Raw genomic sequence first — 21865 nt, 5'->3', positions numbered from 1 at the left:
GCGTCTGTGTTCTGAAAACTTTCTCTGGTCTCAAGAGAGATGCCACAAATGCTTTTTGTTTTATTTTGGTCACACTCAGCAATGTTCAGACTTATTCCTGGCTCTATATTCAGGGACCACTCCTAGCGGTGTTCAGAGAAACATATGGGTACTGGAGATCAAACTCACTTCAGTCGCAAGCAAAGCAAGTGCCTACCCTCTGTGCTATCTCTCTGGTCCCACAAATATTTCTTTTTGGCAGCACACAAGATAGACCAGGATCTGGGGTCAGAGAAATAGCATGAAGGTAGGGTGTTTGTCTTGCATGCAGAAAGATGGTGGTTTGAATCTTGGCATCCCATATGGTCCCCTGAGCCTGCAAGGAGCAATTTCTGAATGTCGAGCCAGGAGTAATCCCTGAGTGCTGTCAGGTGTGACCCAAAAACAAAAACAAAAACAAAAAAAAGATAGACCAGAATCAACTAAGAAGCTCAACCTAGCTTCTGAGCAATTAACTCAACACCACTGACTCAAATGGGATGTGTTCATTAGTGTGACTATAGTCTTTTCAGTCTGTGTATCAAATGTACTTTAAACATGGACAATTTGGGGGACAGAGCAATAGTACAAGTAAGGCATTTGCTCTACAACTGAACCTCATTAAGCTGCTAAGCCAACAAATTGTTCTAGTTCCATAGTTCCTGGATCCCTCAGCCACATATACCAGCTCCAAATTTCATAGTACTGTCAGCCCCGTAGGACCACAGCAAATATGATAGGACAGTTGTCTAGAAGTCCACCAAGCTCAACGAACAAAAACAATAACACGGAAGATTCACCTAGCATCAACCTGCTCAGTAAATCCTCAGTGATTTTACTCATGCTGTAGTGAGATATAATTATGACAACAAAATGATTTTTATTGTTCAATTTTTTGATGATTTATTTGCCTTTGTCTTGTAGCAGGCAATATAAAGTAAATCTGTTTGAGCTTGCAAACAAATTTTTTACAGGACTGGAGTTGTGGGTGGAAAACTGGGGACACTGGTGGAAGGAAGGTCAGGCTGGTGGTGAGATTAGTTTTGGAATAATAAATACCTAAAATAAGTATCATAAGTGACTTGATAATCATTGTGTTAAAATTAAAATGGACTGGGGACAGAGAGACAACATGGAGGTAAGGTGTTTGCCTTGCATGAAGAAGGATAGTGGTTCAAATCCCGGCATTCCATATGGTCCCCCAAGCCTGCCAGGAGAGATTTCTGAGCATAGAGCCAGAAGTAACCCCTGAGTGCTGCCGGGTGTTACCCCCAACCCCCCCCAAAAAATTTAAAATTGACTTTCATTGTTTTCTCTCATGCCATGGAATCAGGTAAGAACATGATAAGGAGTTAGGGAATTAACTACACTAACAAATATCATGACAATCTTAATGAGTGAGAGAAGTAAAATTCCTGTCTCAGATACAGGCAAGGGTTGGGAAGGAGGGAGGCAGGCAGTGGTGGTGGGAATGCTGCACTGGTGAAGGGGGTGTTTTGTTTATAACTGAAACCTAACTACACTCATGCTTGTAATCATGATGCTTAAATAAATATTTTATATAAAAATAAAACATTGGGGCCGGAGAGATAGAATGGAGGTAAGGCATTTGCCTTTCATGCAGGAGGTCTTCGGTTCGAATCCCGGTGTCCCATATGGTCCCCCGTGCCTGCCAGGAGCAATTTCTGAGCATGAAGCCAGGAGTAACCCCTGAGCACTGCCGGGTGTGACTCAAAAACCACCAAAAAAAAAAAAATAAAAAAAAATAAAACATTATAGTAATGAAGAAAAGAACACAATAAGGAAAACACAAAGGTGCCTGCCACAAAAAAAAAAAAAAAAAAAACCAACAGGAGCTCTTTCTATCAATGTAGAAACATAGATATTAGATAACTCACATTGATTTTTTTTTTAAATTGCACCACACCCTTCGTGTTCAGGGCTAACTCCTGGCTCTGTGCTCAGGGATCACTTCTGGAGCAGGGTTGTCCCCCAAACCATGGAGTGCCAGGGATCAAATCTAGGCCTGCCACATGCAAGAGATGTGCCCAACCCACTATTGTTATTCCTATCTATTCAATTATGAACTATCATGTATAAGGAAAGAGACAGAAACAGAGTCATGAATTTACACCCACTATTACAGCACTTCATCACTCACACCCCTGGTCTTTGAAGTGTCAGGACCACTTCATGGTGTAATCTAGAATGACAGGGCAGCCACTGAGAACTCCCTGAGAAAGTTTGACCTTCCTATTCATTCTCATGGCCTTTGAGCTGGAATCCATCTGAGAGGCTTGGAAGGGGACTACTCAGAAGTAGCTACTCAGAAAGGGTTAAGCCCCAGCCTGTGAAGGATGGTTTTGCTTTGGGTTTTTGAGTCACACCTAGTGGTGCTTAGGGCTTACTCCTGGCTCTGCACTCAGGAATCCAACTGGAGTTGGCTTCCTACAGGCTCTCTTAGCCGTAAGTCAGGTTCAAACAAACCACCATGATGAGCCTAACCCACTGCCCTTATAAATAGGAATTTGGACACAGTTCCTTTGGCTCCAGGGCCTGGATTTGAATGTCGATGTGGCCTTGAACCTGACACAGTCATTTGCTCACTTTGGCTTCTTTCCTCTCTTCATGAGGTGGCTGCTCAGCCAAGTGCTAGGGATTTTGAGTTCTTGTCTGCCATTGTCCATCTCTGTGAAAGGTCCCTGATATAGACCACACTTCATGTGAATGGGCCCCTCCTGATTGTGACATCGCTGCCCCACCAGGCACAACCTTACAGACCCATATATTGGCTTAGGTCTGGCCTAGCCAGGATCATGGTGGACTATGTCCACAGCCTGGAATCACCCCATAGGCCTCAGGAAATTCATCCAGTTACATGGCACAGTTTTCTCAAGAACTCCTCTTAATGACCTCCTCACCCTCCACCCATATTGTAAAATTAAAGTACTCCTCTGCTCAGAGGAGGACTTGGGAGACACAAGCGATCAGAACTTTGGACTTCTTCGGCTCAATTGATTCAGAAAGGGAAGGGGATTGGATAGTCAGTCTCACATGTGACTGACTCTGGTTTTCTCCCCAGCACTACTGTATGATCCCCTGAGCAATTCCTGAGCATACAAGTGTGAAGTAGGCCCGGAACACTATCAGGTGTGCCCCCCAAAGTCCCCTGCACACATGGAAAAGAATCTAGCAAAAGCCTGAAGGAAAATATTGTGGGAGGGAGACAGAAGGAATAGGGGAGCAGCATTGAGTAGGGATTCTACTATTTCCCCACCTCAGGAAATCTAGGATGAAGGAGAGTCTGTGATGAACACCAGCACAGTACAGACTGACATCTCACCTTTCTGTGAAAATGTTGTCAATCTACACCTGGTTCCACTTGTTCAGCCTGGCATGAGATATGGATCTTGAAACCAATGCTTCAGGGAGCTGTGAAACTCAGGCTGGAGTAGGGATTGCTCTTTGCATAATAGGGGAGTCATTCCTTAATCAGGTCCAGACTTTGTAGGTCCATCACTTTCCCTCACAGAGAAGAATATCAGGAAAAGATGAATAGTAAAGTAAAATAATTTATTGGGGAAATAAGACAAGAGAGAGAGAGAGAGAGAGAGAGAGAGAGAGAGAGAGAGAGAGAGAGAGCATGGGGTCTTCTGGAATGGAAGAAGCAGCACACAGATCTGCAGTGCGATGTGGACCATAATCCCAAAGGAAAATGTACCCTATAGTAAGAAAGTATCATCTCATGGAGTAATGCTGGCAGATGAGCCGTAAGGGAAAAGGGAAATAACATCTCAGGCAGAGAGATGGGCTAATGTGCAGCAAGTTAGTGTATATACTTTCCCCAAACTGCTCCCCAAAGTCTATTGCTATGGTGGTTGCCAAGTGGATGAGCTCAGAGTTGTTGATGGTCTTTTGATATTCTTAGCCTGGTGGCCTTTGTTCCATCAGTGGTGTCTCTCCAGCACCATCCCCAAGAGGTCCAGCCACACACTGAGCTTGAGATTCTGCAGCTCATCGGATAGGTCCTGCGTCTCTAAGACCTTCCTGCCTTTGGGTTGGTTTAGGTTCCCGACAATGTTTTTCCTAATATACATTACAAGGGTCCTAGGATCTCTCTGCTTAAAACAAAACCGATGGAAACAGTAACAGCAACAAACTATTGCTATTGCTGTAGGGTTCTTTGCAGGAAGCAGAGAAATACTGGGCACACTTTAAGCATTCTGTGTGTGGTAGCATTGAAGAAGATGAGGATGATGGTGGAGGGTATCAGGCTGTAGTACTAAAAAAACAGACACAGGAATGTGCTCACAAGAGGTTTAGGGTGAGAGAGCATGAAAGCCACCCTGGATTGGGACTAGCTGGACCTGAATCTAGAACGGGGAGCCACATGAGTGACAGTGCCTACCTGTTGAGCCCACACCACCTGAGTCAGGGGGTCCAAACACCAAATCAAGGTGTCGCTGTTTGCCCAGGGCCTGTTCCTCCTGCTTCAGTTCCATGGGGCGCCCTTTGCCACTTCCCAGTTCCTTTGCAAACGCACCCACTGCTCTCCCCATCCCAGATTGCCAAGAAGAGGTCAGCCAGCATGCCAAGGCCTCCCGCCAGGGAGAAGGAGCCCTTCCACGGAGCACAGCAGCCTTGTGGCGCACACGGTGACTGGTGCGAGCTTGGGCTGCGGGGGCGGTTCCAGAACACCAAGCTATTTTTAGTCTGGCACAGATGCCCAATTCTCCCCCAAGGAGAGGGGGCGTGGTAGGTGGGAAGCAATCTCGCCTTTATCGTTTATTATTCTATTAACCACTTAGGATGCTGTGTGCAGTGAGCAGTCACCTGGTTGCCTGTCCAGCTTTCCTTCAAACATTTCCTTCGGAGTGTGATTGCAGAAAGGACAGTCCTTCCCTGGGGGCCAGAGAGAGATGAGGGAGAAAATGAAATTGACCAAGTGACAATGAATGAGGACCAGGAGGGGAGAAATATTCCATCCTGTGCCATCAACTGTGGGAGTGGGTCCAAGAAAACACTTAGCCTCACAAATTGCTCACTTATCCTCCCTGTAGTGACTTTGCTCCAAATGGTTTAGAAAAACTATTGCTGCTGATCAAAGACGGCAGCCCCCTGGCTGGAAGGGGGCCAGCCTGCACCCAGCAGGAGATGGAATGTGCCTGGTTTCATTATCTCTGTTGAGTCCCACATTTCTATGGTTGGGTTTTGTTTGATTTCTGAGTGAAAGGGTTGGGTCATTATTTGTTTAAATTATAGCTTTTAATTAGTGGATCAATGGAGATGAAAAACTCTGAAAGAGGCTCACAGGCTTCTAAGTTTTTGCTTGGAATTTATAATTATCGCTGTTTGCAAAAGATTAGTTGAAGTGTTAACGTCTTTCTTTTTAAGAAAGCTCTCACACGGCATGCAACTGGCATCTAGGTGAAGAGAGAAGCCAATGAATAAGATATAGGCCTCAAAGTAGTGCTGATTGTATTATTAATCAAGCAAATTGTCTTTATATTTTCAGAAAAAGGAAAAAAATAATGTTTTATAAGAATTCATAAGCTAGGGCCATAGCGAGAATACAGTGGGGTAGGGCGTTTGCCTTGCACAAGGTTGACGGTGGATTCAATCCTGGGCACCCTCATATGGTACCCTGAGCATCACCAGGAGTGATCCCCGATTGCGGAGCCAAGAGTAAGCTCTGAGCACCACCTCCAAAAATAAAATAATAATTCATGCTGTCTCTCCACTAAGAGAAGCCTATGCCAGGAATAGAAGCCTAGAGTGGGAGTGAATTGACCAGAAGAAAAGGTAACCAAGGATTTGGTGGACAAATGGCGTTTGTTTCTCACCCCTTTTCTGCTTCCCTCCAGAAAGTAGGAAATATTGTGTGTAGGGGGAGAGGTGGGTGTACTTAGGTGTTTGTTTTCTGCCTTTAGGAGAACAACGTGCTGTTCATTAATTCTCTGCTTTGGGTCACTTAAACTACCCACTCCGCACCTGCATTGCCCAAGCTCCTCTCGTTGCAGAACGGTCCTAGAGCCAGCAGGTGGCGCTCCACTGCCTGATATAGCGTGGTGGCCTCGGTCTGGCAATAGTTTGATTTCCCGCTGCAGCAGCGCAGATTCTTCTCTGCAGGCAAGTGCAATGTCCGCGCTTGGGCCTTCGGGCTGTGAGGCGCTGTCTGAGTGGGTTGCCGGTGTCTTCTTCATCATGTCATACCCAAGGAGAACGTTACAACTAACTGAGCAGGAGCCTAGGCCGTGACAGCCACCCTCAAAACCTTCGTTCTGCTCTTTGCAGGTCGTGTGCGCAGGGGATGGGGAGCCTGTCCAGAGGACAGTGGGGAGGACCAAGGGGTTACTCTTAAATCACCTTCCCTCCTCGAACCTCCTGGGGTGCTTGGACTTGTGGCCGCTCCTCTGGCACAGATACACAATATAAACTTTGTTTGTTTGTTTGGGGGGCTACAAACAAGCTGGGCGGTGCTCAGGGTTTACTCCCGACTCTGCTCTCAGAAATTATTCCTACAACGCAATAGTCATTAAAACAGCATAGTATTGGAATAAAGACAGACCCTCAGATCAGTGGAATAGACTTGAGTATTCAGAGAATGTTCCCCAGACATGCAATCAATTCATCTTTGATAAAGGGGCAAGAAACGCAAAATGGAGCAAGGAAAGCCTCTTCAACAAGTGGTGCTAAGGAGAGATAACACAGTGGTAGGGTGTTTGCCTTGAACATGGCTGACCTGGGATGTACCTAGGTTCGATTCCCGGTATCATATGTGGTTCCCTGAGCCTGCCAGGAATGGTTTCTGAGCACAGAGCCAGGAGTAACCCCTGAGCACCAGGAGTAACCCCTGAGTGCCGCCAAGTGTGGCCCAAAAAGAAAAAGAAGTGATACTGGGACAACTGGTAAACCACATGTCAAAAAGCGAACTTGGACCTCCATCTAACACCCTGCACAAAGGTCAAATCCAAATGGATTAAAGACTTTGATATCAGAGCTGGAAACCTAAGCTATATAGAGAAGAACATGTAGGCAAAACACCCCATGACATTGAGACTAAAGGCATCTTCAAGGAGGAAACATCACTGTCCAAACAAGTGAAGCAGAAATAAACAAATAGGACTATATTAGATAAGAAGCTTCTGCACTTCAAAGGAACAGTGACTAGGATACAAAGGCCACCCACAGAATGGGAGAAACTATTCACCCAATACCCATTAGATAAGAGTCTAATATCTAAGATATACAAGGTACTGACAGAGCTTAACAACAACAACAACAAAAATTAAACCCCATCAAAAATTGGAGAGAAAAAATGAACAGATACTTCCTCAAAGAAGAAATACAAATGGCCAAAGGATACATGAAAAAATGTTCCACATCACTAATCATCAGGGAGGTGCAAATCAAAACAACAATGAGGTACCATCTCATATCACAGAGACTGGCATAAATCACAAAACACAAGAACAATCAGTTCTGGTGAGGATGTGGAGAGAAAGGAACTCTCATTCACTGCTGGTGGGAATGCCATCTAGCCCAGCCTTTATGAAAAACAATATGAAGATTCCTCAAAAAAAAACTGGAAACTGAGCTCCCATATGATCCAGCTATACTAATCCTAGGGATATACCCTAGGAACACAAAAACACAATACAAAATTGCCACCTGCATTCTTATTTTCATTGCAACGCTATTTACAGCAGCCAGAATCTGAAAACAGCCCATATGCCCAACAGATGAATGGCTTAAGAAACTGTGATACATATACACAATGGAATACAATGCAGCCATCAGGAAAATTAAGTCATGAAATTTTCTTATACATGGATGGACATGAAAACTATTATGCTGAGTGAAATAAGTCAGAGGGAAAGAGATAGACACAGAGTAATCTCACTCATCTGTGGAATTTATTTTTTTTTTGGTTTTTGGGCCACACCCGTTTGATGTTCAGGGGTTACTCCTGGCTATGTGCTCAGAAATCGCCCCTGGCTTGGGGGGACCATATGGGACGCCGGGGGATCGAACCGCGGTCCTTCCTTGGCTAGCGCTTGCAAGGCAGACACCTTACCTCCAGCACCACCTACCCGGCCCTCATCTGTGGAATTTAAGAAAAATAAAAGACAGTATATTAATAATACCCAGAGACAATAGAGATGAGGGCTGGAAGGACCAGTCCACAATATGAAGCTTACCACAGCTACATTAACAACTATTATGATAATAGTAGTGAGTGAAATAGATTGCCTGCTTGAATACAGGCAGGGGGTGGGGGAGGAGGGAGATGGGAGTTATTGGTGGTGGGAATGCTGCACTGGTGAAGGGAAATGTTCTTTTTATGACTGAAACCCAACTATAAACATGTTTGTAATCATGGTACTTAAATAAAGATTAAAAAAAAAGATAAAGGACCACTTTTTTTTGTTTGTTTGTTTTTGGGGCCACACCCGTTTGATGCTCAGGGGTTATCCTGACTAAGCACTCAAAAATTGCCCTGGCTTGTGGGGGGACCATATGGGATGCCGGGGGATCGAACCACGGTCCTTCCTTGGCTAGCACTTGCAAAGCACCTTACTTCTAGTGCCACTTCACCGGCCCCAGGACCATATCTTTTAAAGTTAAAAAATAATTATTCCAGGCAGGCTTGGTGAATTATATGGAATATCAGTAATCAAACTTGGGTTGGCCACATGCAAAGTAAATGTCGCATGCCAGCTGAGTCAGATAGCACTGAGAGGGGCTTTAGGGTTATTTGATAGGAGGATGGGAGCAAGGAGTCAGCAAAAGTGGGTACTTAGAGACCAGATATACTCAAAAGTAGTTGGAACTGAGTTTGATTTATTAGAAGTTCTGCTTCATGTTTAAGCAAAATATTGTCCATAGTAGGAAGTTGGGTAGACCAAGCATGACATGTTTTTTAGTCATAGGATTAAACATTATATCAGCACAATCATTAGCCAAAAATCTAAACATTGTATGCATTTTTTTTTTTGGTTTTTGGGCCACACCCAGTGATGCTCAGGGGTTACTCCTGGTTATGTGCTCAGAAATCACTCCTGGCTTGAGAGACCATATGGGACGCTAGGGATCAAACCCAGGTCCATCCTGGGTCAGCCGCATACAAGGCAAACACCCTACTGCTGTGCTATCACTCCGGCCCCACATTGTCTGTATTTTATAAACTCTTTGTCATCAGTTTTATTTACCATAAACAGAAATCATAAAAATACCTTTCTTTCCTCTTGGATATGATTCTTGCTAGTCAAATATTAATCAACAAAATACAAATCAAAAAAATTAATTGTTTATTAATGTTATACTTAGGAACTATTGTAAAAAGAGGTAGATATAATTAAAAGACCAAACATTTTGTAGCCTACACAATACTAAATAACTGACTAAAAAATATTATTGTTGGAGCCAGGGCGGTGGCTCAGCAGTAGGGCATTTGCCTTGCACGGATCTGACCTATGATGGATCGCAGTTTGATCCCCAAGCATCCCATATGGTCCCCCAAGCCAGGAGCTATTTTTGAGCACAAAAGTCAGGAGTAACACCTGAGCATCACCTGGTGTGGTCCAAAAATATTATTGTTAATTCTACCAGCTTGAGAAAAATATTATTGAAAATTATTTCATCAGCTTAGAGTAAGCTAATTGTGTTCCAGAAATTCTTGTTTTAATGCAAGGACAAAGGCACACAATTTGTTTTTTATGTACTAGGCATTGTTAGATCTCATTATTCATTAATTTTTAATAAGTTCATTGTTGCTATCCTGCCAAGAGCTAACATACGGCACAACTGGCCTTTTCTCAGCAGTGTCTGCCAGGTCAGCACCCCCTTTTTCAGGAGGTAGGCCAGGCCTGCACCTCAGTAGTCTTGCTGGTATTCAGCCATCATGCCTTTAGGCAGGCCATGGGTTATGGCAGGTAAATGTCCTACCAGCTGTGCTATCACTCTGGCCCTACACACTAAAAACTCTGAATGAATACACTCAGTGATGTTAACTTGTGTTAAGTCTCTTGTGTTTTGAGCATGTCCTCTAGCCTGGCATAGAAAATCAGATGTAAATTAAAATTCATTGGCACTGGGGAGACAGCACAAGGGTTAGGGGCACATGTAGATTTGGGTTTGATTCCCAGCAACATATTTCCTCCCCAGCATGGCCTGGTGGTCCCCCAGTGCTCTACATCCTTGGTATATGTTAAACCCCTGCCTGGTTGTTGAGCTGGAACAACCCTGGGCCTCATGAGCACTGCTGGGAAGTCATCAACCTCCACTAAACACCAAATAAAATATAATCATTGATTTAGGTTGTGCAGAAAATTTTCCCAAAGCCAGCAAAAATCCAAGCAGCATACCTTGAGAAGTGGGAAAATATTGGTATATTTTGGACCCAGCAGAGCTCATACTCCAAAAGAACTGGGTTCAGCTGGCAGGAGAGTACAGAGGCAGAAATTCCAAAGCATGTTATTTTGCAAAGCAGTCTAGACTTTCTCAAGAATATGAATACGTATGTGTCCAAGTCATCAGAATTACAAAATGAGACTCTGACCATCTCAGGACATCCCAAATGTACTCCATGGTTGTTATGTCTGCCAGACACAGTTGCCTCTTGGCATCTCCTGCTCTTCCTGGTGTCTCCTGAAAATGAGCCTATTTAAAATATGGCAGGAATATTTTTTCTTCATCAAGGTGATGTGACTCCCTGGTTCATTGGTAGAGTGTATGCCTAAGAAACTGGATTTGAGCCACAGCACATAATTACTAAGCAAACAAATGTCCTGAGAAAAATAAATAAAATGTAATCTTCATCTTCAAAGATGTTTTCATCCTAATAATGGAGAAAGACCAGAATTTCCCAGCTATGATTTATTTCCATCTTCCACTAATTAGTGATTAAATAATTTCTTTTTTCTTTTTCTTTTTAGTTAAAAGAAAATTATAGCCTGCATAGTGCACACTCGAGCAAAATCCACTGCCCAAACTCGAAGTGCAACCCCTACTCAATTCAGCAGTAAACTTAACTACCAGCCCCCTTTCCAGGGTGCTTTCAGTCGCATATTACTCTGAAGTGATTGTACTATTCTAAGCAAACTGATGTCTTGAAACAAATAAGTAAAATAAAAGTCCTGCCTTCATGAGTTCACAGTCTAGTAATGGAGAAAGAGCAGAATCTTGCTCAACAGAATAGTTTGGAATCCAAACCACCTGGAAAAATTTACTTCAGAGCAAGACCATGCAGGTGGTGACCAGAGGTTCTAGGATGATTTCTCCCTCCAGAGTTGAAATGAAAGAACTGTTAATAAACAAGCACTTTGGGGCCAGAGCAATGGCGCAAGCAGTAAGGCAGGTCTGCCTTGCCCATGCTAGCCAAGGACAAACCTCGGTTCAATCCCCCAGCATCCCATATGGTCCCCCAAGCCAGGAGTGATTTCTAGGTGCATAGCCAGGAGTAACCCCTAAGCGTCACTGGGTGTGGCCCAAAAACAAACAAACAACAACAACAAAAAAAAAAAACCAGCACTTTGACACAGAGAGATAGTACAGCAAGGTAAAGCACTTGCCTTGTATGAAGACCTGGGTTTGATCCCTCGTCCTGCCCTGAGCACAGAAGTAAATAGGAATAAGCAGGAAAAACCAGAAGTATAGGAATAACTAGGAATAAACCAGGAATAAGCACCAAGCACAGTAGGGTGTGGCCCAAAAGTTAAAAAAAAAAAAAAAAAAAGTACTTTGTCCCAAGGAATTTTGGGCTCTAGCTATAATTAAGATCTGGTTTGCTTTGATTTTGCTTTGGACTGTGGATTTGCTGCTCCAGCTCCCCATCTTGCTTTCATCTTCATTCTAAATGATCACGTTGACTTCCCATATGGGAGTAATCAAAGAGATGAAACCCTGTCCCCGTGGGGGAGAGCCACACGTAGATGAAGCCCAGACACAGAAATTGTTTTCTGATGAGCAAATGTCAGGTCTTATAGGAGATTAGCTTTGGGATTGCAGGGTGCGTTCTCATTATGGCCTGAAGCAACTAGCTGCATCTTTAGAGCCTTACTGTCCAAGGAAGGAGAAATAAACGTTTGGGAAGTGGTTCAATGGTTTAAAGGTATGTTTCGTCTTTAAAAGGTCAGAGGATAATAAAGATGTCATATCTATTAGGTTCTGCCAACAATAAAACACCCAAAATTTTATTTTTGTAATTTCATGGTATTGAAAATGTATTAGAATTAATTTTTTTTAAATCACCACCATTGCTCCAGCTCCAGCTGTGTGCACTGGTGTGAATAAAATACTGTCTGTCATTAGATTACTCTGCCCCCGCCTCGGCCCCCCCAGCAAGGGTTCCGATGACTATAATTAAAACCACTGTACTGCATGGTTTCACAGGGGAACTTACCAAACCATCAAAGAGAAAATAAACTATTACATATATAGAAAAAGAAGGACAATGTTCAAAGGAAAATGTCCAAAGGAAAATATCCAAATATATTTTTAAGAATGAGCACAAACCGGTAAAGACTTCATCAATCAAACAAATATTCATAAATATTAATGTAAATGTCCAAAATATTGTATCTTATATTAATGCAGAGAACACAGCAAATTACAATGAATTGGTTGATGCCCATATTCCAGAAATTCCAGAGATACTAATGTGCTAGGTAACTTCAAATAGCCCTCTAAATGAAGAAAAATTTAATATCTGGACAAAATATGAAAAAATATCATAAAATCATCGGAGTTAACTAGAGGGGGAGGGATCAATTATCAGATAAAACCTGGGAAAATCAATTGAGGAATAAATCACCTGGTGTCACTTCTTCCAGAAACATTCACAAGGTATTGAAGAAGCGGTACGTGGACAGTATTTGCATCGAGGTAGGGGACTAGGCCAAGAACCTTCAGGCGGTCCCCAGTAAGCCCCTTTATCTCAAAACTTTGAGTCAAAGCTCTGAAAGACTCTACAGATGTGTGATCCTACAGTAAACCAACATTCCCAACCTCACTACAACTGTTTTCTGGTCACACTTCATCTCCCCCAAATGTTCACACATGAACTTTACATAAGGAAGTCCAAGACACCAAGAAGAGGTTCAAGGAAATACTGCCTGATGGAAGATATATCACCTTGGGTCTCTAAATATTAATGCAGATAATATTTTAGAAGCAATAGGTAGCATGAACTTAAAGTGAACAGGGTACAAACAGAATAGAACTGGAGTAAGAGGGAGCGCTCCGGAGGACACAGAACACTCAGTTACTGCTACATCCATTAGTGGCTCTCAACAACTTGTTGCCTGTTTCAAACCAATGGAAATCAAGTGTGCAAGTATCTCCAGAGAACTGGAAACCATAAAGACAAACTTCACAGCCTGGGCCCTCCACATGTGCCAACACCAGGCTTCATACTTCTGCTATCAGAACCTGTTAGCTCTGCTGTCCAATCCCCTGCACCCTGGTTGATTTTAGGCTGTCTGCAGGGTGCTCACCCATGAGCGCCACAACCATAATGGTGAACATCAGAAATAGAGAGTACGGGGCCAGCGAGGTGGCGCTAGAGGTAAGGTGTCTCTTCCTTGCAAGCGCTAGCCAAGGAAGGACCGCAGTTCAATTCCCCGGTGTCCCATATGGTCCCCCAAGCCAGGGGCGATTTCTGAGCGCTTAGCCAGGAGTAACCCCTGAGCATCAAACGGGTGTGACCCCCCCCAAAAAAAAGACATAGTACAATTTCCATGGGCACAATCCCATACTAAAGGGGTAGAAATCTCAGTGCTCACCGACACTGAGCACTGCAACCTTGAGTACCACTTCAGAGAGCACCACAATGTTAAAAGAACATGCAAGGGACCAGTGAGAGAATTCAAGAGATAAGGTCTTTACCTTTCATGAACCTGATGCAGATTCAATCCCCAGCATTACATATGATCCCCCAAGTTTTGCCAAGAGTGATCCCAGAGCACAGAGTCGGGAGTAAGCCCTGACCACTGTTGGGTACAGCCACCAAATCCCCAAAAGCACTTTGTCACATTTTCTCCAACCATTTGCTATCCTCAATTCCCCTCCCATTTGAAACTTCTTTTAAACGTCATGATTTACAACGCTATTTATAATACACTTATTTCAGGTATCTAATATTCCAACACCAATCCCACCACTGCTATGACCTTCCCTCCACCAATGTCCCAGATTATCGACCACCCCTGCCCAACTCTGCCCCCTAAGTAGGCACAAAATAATGTGCTTTGCATTTCTTGTTACAAGATATATCTCATGATGGTGTTACTGAAGTTATTGTCCAAGGATTTTCAGAGCTGTTAGGTGCTAGTTGAGCCTTTTGTGCTCATTGTGCTTAGGGGACTTCTATACAACTTTCTTGTCTAATGTTCTGTTTTCTTACTTGGCTGTTAGTACTGGGAACTTTAGAGATGTTGCACTACCATAGCTGCCTCATGAGGATGATTAAACACCATGGCATCTTGGGTCTACCAGATTAGGCCCAGTGGTAGATTCTCTCGGAAGTCAGTTGTGGAGCTGAGCCCTGAAATTCTAGCAGAAGCAAGTATAGGTGGGTGGAAAGCTGAGCCCTCTCACAAGGCACATCCCAAAAGGGCTCTAGTAATCCAGACAGAGACTCTGGACCAGGTTGGGCCTGGCAGTGGCTTCTCTCTGTCATCAAATCTTTGACCTCAAAATCTGTAGATTGCCGTCTTCAGTCCCATCAAACTGTCCTTTTTTGTTCCTCCCCTAATGTATCCAGAACATTCCTGGTCTTTTTGTAATTCTTTTAATTTTTGTTTATTTTGGTTTTGGTGTTTGAGTCACACCTAGTGGTATCCAGAGGATACTTCTGACTCTTCACATAGATATTATTGTAGGGGACCATATAGGATGCCGAAGATCAAACCTGGCTAGCACTGCTCAAGGAAGGCAAAAGCCCTATCCTTTGTTATCACTCTGGCCCTCGTTCCTAGTCTTTTTCATGTCCTTTCCCACTGCCTGCAATATTATTCCCTAGAAATATATGTCTTCAAATGGCTTTCCCTAGTTCTCTCTAGTCTTTTCCCTGTTTTGTTTTTCTTTTTTAATACTTCTCCCTATCTGATATAATTTATATATATACATATATATTTTAATGTACCTAGCTTTATTCTCCCCCCAATACTCTTCCAGAATCTAAGGTCCACAAAGATAGAGATTTTTATTTTTTTTTTTTTGGTTTTTGGGCCACACCCAGCAGTGCTCAGGGGTTACTCCTGGCTATCTGCTCAGAAATAGCACCTGGCAGGCACGGGGGACCATATGAGACACCAGGATTCGAATCAACCACCTTAGGCCCTGGGTCCGCTGCTTGCAAGGCAAACACCTCTATACTATCTCTCCGGCCCCTTATTTTATTTTTCACTACTCAATCCTCAGTGCCTAGAAAGATATCTACAAAGAAAGGCCTTCCATAAATAAGTGCTGAGTCATTGAGATTACATGCAGAAACAGACAATGCAAAAAAATAAAAAGCTTATTTAGTTCATTAGTATTTGATATGGTTGGGATTTGAAACAAGAAAGGAAAATAGATTGATTTCCTCAATCTGTAATATTGAGATAATAAATAATAATACTCAACAAATCATAAATAATACTCAACCTCTAATATTAGAACATTGAGAGTAGCCACTAGAAAAACAAAGTAAGGTGTGTACCTATACAATGTAGGTTAAATTTCAAATGGATAAAATTTAAAATGGAAAAAAGTAAAAGAAAAAAAACCAGAAAAGTTGTAGAAGAAAATATAAACAAATTTTCTTTTAAATGTCAGAGTAAATAAGTCTTTCCCATCATCTCATTTTTTAAAAGGCCTCTTAGGAAAAAAATAGGGTACTAGAGAGATAGGACAGCAGGCTTGCCTTGCACATAGTCAAGTAGAGAGTATAATCCCCTGTAGGAGTGATCCCTGAGTGCAGAGTCAGAAGTAAGCCTTGAGCACTACTGGTTTTGTCCCCCTCCCAAAAAACAAACTATAAAACAAAAGAGGAAAATTTGACTATGTAAAAAATTTTGCAAGTGGTAACATAAGCAAAGTCAAAAGACAAATGTCAGGGCTGGAGAAATAGCACAGTAGTAGGGTGTTTGCCTTGCAAGTGGCAGACCCAGGACCAATGGTGGTTCCTGGCATCTCATATGGTCCACCATGCATGCCAGGAGCGATTTCTGAAAAGAGAGCCAGGCGTAACCCCTGAGCGCCACTGGGTGTGACCCAAAAAAACAAAAATAAAAACAAACAAAAAAAAAAAGACAAATGGCAACCTGGAAAAATATCTTCAGCTTGTATTCAAAGAACTCCTACAAAATGATAAGTAAAAATTAATAACTTAAAAGAAAAATGGGCAAAAGATTTAAACAGATGGTCCACAGAAACTTAAAGACAAAAAGGCTTATAGAAAATAAATTCAATTGCTCAATTTTAGTCATAAGATAAATGCAAATTTAATCCACACTGTACAGCTTTTCACCCTACTGGTAACACTCCCCACCACCAATTTTATCTTATGCTGCATGGGACAACTAATTTGAAAATTAGCATCTTCATCTATCACTGGCAAGGATACATTAGCCCCCTGTACAGATGGAAAATTTTTAGTAATTATCTAAATTAAAAATGCATATACCCTCTTACCCAGTAATCCCTCTCCCAGAATCTTTTCTACAGATATCTTAATACATGTGTAAAATGATATTCAAAGTTGCTCATTATAATTACACAGTGACAAAATTAAGAACAGTTAAACATTCAACAATAAAGGGTTGTTTGAAAAGATTATGATGCCTTCACATTTTGGAATATTTTATAGCTGTGAAAAAGTGACAAGGGTGCTCGCTTCGGCAGCACATATACTAAAATTGGAACGATACAGAGAAGATTAGCATGGCCCCTGCGCAAGAATGACACGCAAATTCGTGAAGCATTCCATATTTAAAAAAAATGACAAGGAAGTTTCATATGTGATTATGAACACAGACAAGGGGAGAAGGAGGGGGAAGAAAAGGAGGAGGAGAGTAGTAGCTCAGACACTGGGACACATGTCATCCATGAAAGAGGCCCCAAGTTTGATCCTAGTCACTGCAAAGTGTCCAGCAATAGCTGGTGAATTGAATCATCTGGCCTGATTGGCCAAGTATTTCTGGGAATGGCCCACAGCCCCGCTGAACACTGCTTGGGAAGCTCTGTCCTAAAAAATATTTTAAAAGCAAGAAGTAGAATAGTGTGCTATCATTGTAAAACAAAAATAAAAAGAAGAAAATAACATATATGATACTAACTTGCACATTTATATATTTAAACACTTGCCCTTTTTCAGTAAAATAAACAGGAGACAGACTACAAATAAAAATCACCCATGGGAAAAGTAGGAAATAAGCAGATGAGGAAAGAGATGGAAGTGACACTTTAAAAAATTGTTTTACTTTAATTAATTTGAATAAATTTAAATAATTTGAATAAATTATTTAAACAAATCACTGTGAGAAAGATATTCATGTTTGAATTTCAGACAATGTACAACACCCTTCAACAATGCACACCACTTATGTCCTCAGTTTTCTTCTCTCTCCCCTGCTCTCCCTCCTCTCTCTCTCTCTCTCTCTCCCCATTTTTCTCTTTTTAGACAGTGTGGTTTGCAATAGTGTTACTAAAAGGATATCAAGCATATCAGCTTATCTTCTTTCAGCACCCAGTTCTTTGTCACAGTGGTCTCTTTTCTGTCCTAATTGCACCCCCCCCTCTCTTTGTGGCAAGCTTCCTACCATGGACTAGCCATGGTACATTTTATTAGATGTATTTTTGGCCACACCCACCAGGGCTGAGGGATTATTTTGGCTCTGTGCTCAAGAATTATTTCTGTGAGTGCTCAGGGGACAATATGGGGTTCAGGAGATCAAACCCAGGTTACCTGCTTGCAAGATCAGTGCATTATTAACTTATTATTATTATTTATTTATTATTATTATTATTCACTGATTATTTCTTTAATCCCAGGTGCATTTTTTCTTGATGTTTAAACAATGTGATGTCTTAAGAATTATTCCTCTCAGGGTGGGTTCTAGTTACTCCAATCTCAGTGCTCAGCTGAACTTTTGAATGGCTATTGAGTGCCCAGCAGGCAACTTCTTCCTACACACAGATACTGAGAACAGGACCATGCATCTTCCTGTTGCAGGGGTCGGGGGGGTGCGGCATTCCACAAAGCTGGCCTATAGCAACACTCATGCATTGCTTGCATTAGCAAGACTCTGAAAATGGCTGAATGTTTAGTCCTTTATTGATTGCCTTTCAACTCCACTGAGATGGCTGTGGGGCAGAAACACCTAACTAGTACAAAAACTGTGCATGAAACCAGCTCTCAGCCTGGCCCACTCTTTGGTTTCAGGACTCTGCCTCACCCTGGCTAATGTGTGAGAGATTGCATAGGGCAGCTTCCTGCACCAAAGACATCTCAATCCTCTGCACAGAGCTCATGGTACCTGTTCTGATTCAGCAAGTCCTGTGGCCCTGCTTTCAGTCTGGATGTGATCACACACAGCTAGGGTGGGCTACTGACTATGGGGCTCACCCTATCTCAGTGAAGACAGCACCCTCTGCTCAAAAGAGAAGGAAAACACTAAAGAAACAGGAATGGAAGAAGCTCTGTTCCATCCAGAGCAAGCAGCTATGTGTGCCAAAACCTCTTCTTCCTGGCTTAGCCTAGAGCTTTGGTTATAATTAACCTCATCCTCTCCTTCATCCCTAGGTGCCAGGAGAGGAATCTGACTGCTTAAGACAGAGATCTCCCAGTCCTTGATGCAAAGATGGTCTTAAAATGGGAGTTAACCTCAACCAGTGAGATGCAAGAAAGTATTTGCTGGGATTTCTTGGGTGGGGAGGATATGAAAATAAGGAAGGATGTCTCCTGTGGAGTTTCTGGCAATTGATTTTCAATCCTAAAAGGGAGCATGACTGAGATTCAAATTCATGTTGAGGAAGGTGAGAACAAGCAGAGAGAACATGGGTGCTGATTATATTGTTTGAGCACAAAGCCAAGCCTTGTCTGAAGTGGTCCCATCTCTGAACTATTCAGTATGTGAACCAATGAATGACCCTAATTGACTGATTTGGGTTTGGGGGTCACATCCAGCAATGCTACTCCAAGCTCAGTGCTCAGGAGTCACTCCAGCCTGTGTTATTATAGGAAAGTGGAGGGAACCATGAAATGCCAGTGACAGAACCCAAAGCTCTTGCATCCAAAATATGTGTTTTAGCCTTTTGCACTATCTGCCAGCTAGCTCCTAGTCTAAAACAACTAGGGTTTTGCTTTTAAAGCCATTTGAAGTTGGAGCTTCTGTTCTTTGCAACATAAAATTGTCCAAGTGATGGCAGCCTCTATAATTTTTTTTTTGGTTTTTCGGGCCACACCCATTTGATGCTCAGGGGTTACTCCTGGCTAAGTGCTCAGAAATTGCCCCTGGCTTGGGGGGACCATATGGGACGCCAGGGGATTGAACCGTGGTCCTTTCTTGGCTAGTGCTTGCAAAGCAGACACCTTACCTCTAGCGCCACTTCACAGGCCCCATGGCAGCCTCTATAATTAATGCCACAATAAATCCAGATCTTTCAGCTAGGAATACGGTGACCTTTCCTGTGACATCTAGCTGTTCAGCAGAGGAAGCAAATAAGGAGGGTGCTTGCGGTCTGCACAGGAGTGGGAGAGCAGCCTGAGGGCTGCTTGCTCACAAGGAGCAGCTGTGTGTTAGGGGCTGCATTAGAGCAGTTCACCTCCATGTCATCTCCCCACTATGAGTTCCATTTCCTCTTTCTCTAAAGAGGATGTTGAGCTTGCTGAGTTCTACAACCCCTCTAACTCAAATATCCTATATGTCTTTGTCTCTGTATAAAGAGTGCCAGCTTTGACATGCCACAGACTTGAGTGTGAGCTTGCCAACACCAGCTGAGCAACAATAATTGAATTACTTAAACTCTCTGAGCCTCTGCTGTCTCCTCTCTAAAATGGGGGTATTGATCAGTTTTTGTGAGGACTAAATGAATGAGGTGCCAGCACAGTAAGCAGCAGGGGGGAAATGTACCTATAAATAGATCAGTTCTCCTTCCCCTCAACCTTCACCCTTCTCACTAAATGCCCTACAAGTGGTAAGCAGCCCAAGTCTGGTGCCTACTTTTGTACCTGAAGCTTTATTGGAACATAAGTATATTCTTTACACATATAATCTTATCTTGGGCTACTTTCTAACTACAAAAGGATTTCTGGTTAATAAGAACAGAAACTATATGGTCCAGAAGGCTTAAAATATTTCCTATCTGGGTCTGGAGTAATAATATAGTATTTAAAAAAACTTGCTTTGCATGATCCTGGTTCAATTCCTAGCAACCAATATGGTCCCCCCCCCCATTTCCTGCCAGGAGTGAACCCTGAGTGCAGAGCTAGGAGTAAGCACTGAGCATAGCCAGAATGGTCCAAAAACTAAAAATTAATAAATAGATTATTTTTTTTTATTTTTGGGTGACACCAGACAGCGCTCAGAGGTTACTCCTGGCTCTATGCTCAGAAAATCGTTCCTGGTAGGCTCAAGGGACCGTATGGGATGCCAGGATTCGAACCTACCTCCATGCTATCTCTCCTACCCAATAAACAGATTTTGGGGGGGGGGAATCACACCCGGCAGCGCTCAGGAGTTACTCCTGGCTCCACACTCAGAAATCACTCCTGGCAGGCTTGGGGGACCATATAGGATGCCGGGATTTGAACCAATGACCTTCTGCATGAAAGGCAAACGCCTTACCTCCATGCTATCTCTCTGGCCCAATAAACAGATTTTTTTTTTATAAACAGATTTTTTAATTAAAAAAATAAAACAGTTCCTTCCAGGAGCAGAGCAATAGTACTGCAGGTACGGCATTTGCTGTGCCCACAGCTGACCTGGGTTCAATCCTAGCATTCTATAGGCTGACCTGGGTTCAATCCTAGCATCCCATATGGTCCCCTGAGCACTTTCAGGAATAATTCCTGAGTGCAGAGCCAGGAGCAAACCCTGAGCTAGATGTGGCCCCCAATTTTTTTCTGACTGGTTTTATAGAACACATTTGTTGATTCTTATACTTTGATTCTTATACTTATACACCCAGTGGTACTCAGGGGTTACTCCTGGTTCTGTGTTCAGAAATTGCTCCTGGAAGGCTCGGGAGACCATATGGAACACTGAGGATCGAACCCATGTTGGCCATATGCAAGGTAAATGCCCTAATGCTGTGCAATCAATCCAACCCCAAGTTTGTTGATTCTTAATGTAGAATGGAAGGTCTTGGATATGAGAAATATTTCCATAATTAGCAAGGAAGGAAAATGTTAGATTATTACTTTCTCTGCCACACCCAGCAGTGTTCAGAAATCACTCTGGCTGTGACTGGGGGATTCTCTCTGGGGCTAGGCATTGAATCGGGGTCAGCTGCAGGACAAGTGCCCTGCCCACTAAACTTTCTCTTGGGGCTGAGTCTTTCCTGACAACTCTAGGAGCACAAGAACTTTCATTCTGAAGGTGGCAGCATCTGCACTTCATTTCAGGAAAATGCCAGTGAAGCAGCAGAAGGCGGTCAAGCACTGAAGCCTTCCCCAGCACATGGGAGAAGGTGCCGAAAGGAGAACGACTGTCTCTAGATGTCATTCACATATCCATGCACCCACGCACACCTTCACAAAGTCACCAGAGCTCTTTCTTGAAGAGCAAAACCAAAATAAACCCAATAAATGCTGCAAAAGAACCAGGATCTGTTCTGGTGCCAGCAAACAACCTCCCTTGCT

At 42.9% G+C, this 21865-nt stretch overlaps 1 non-coding gene across 1 annotated transcript; it reads left to right on the top strand.

The window, feature by feature from the left end:
- Nucleotides 1–16889: 16889 nt before the first annotated feature.
- LOC125996928 (U6 spliceosomal RNA) lies at nt 16890–16996 on the top strand. The gene has a single exon (XR_007491591.1). It is a non-coding gene; the product is annotated as a U6 spliceosomal RNA (small nuclear RNA).
- The last annotated feature ends 4869 nt before the right edge of the window (nt 16997–21865 follow it).

This window comes from Suncus etruscus, chromosome 1, assembly GCF_024139225.1.
Source record: "Suncus etruscus isolate mSunEtr1 chromosome 1, mSunEtr1.pri.cur, whole genome shotgun sequence".
NCBI lineage: Eukaryota > Metazoa > Chordata > Mammalia > Eulipotyphla > Soricidae > Suncus > Suncus etruscus.
Note: the sequence above shows the minus strand (reverse complement) of the source record. Positions and strands in the feature narration are given on the sequence as shown.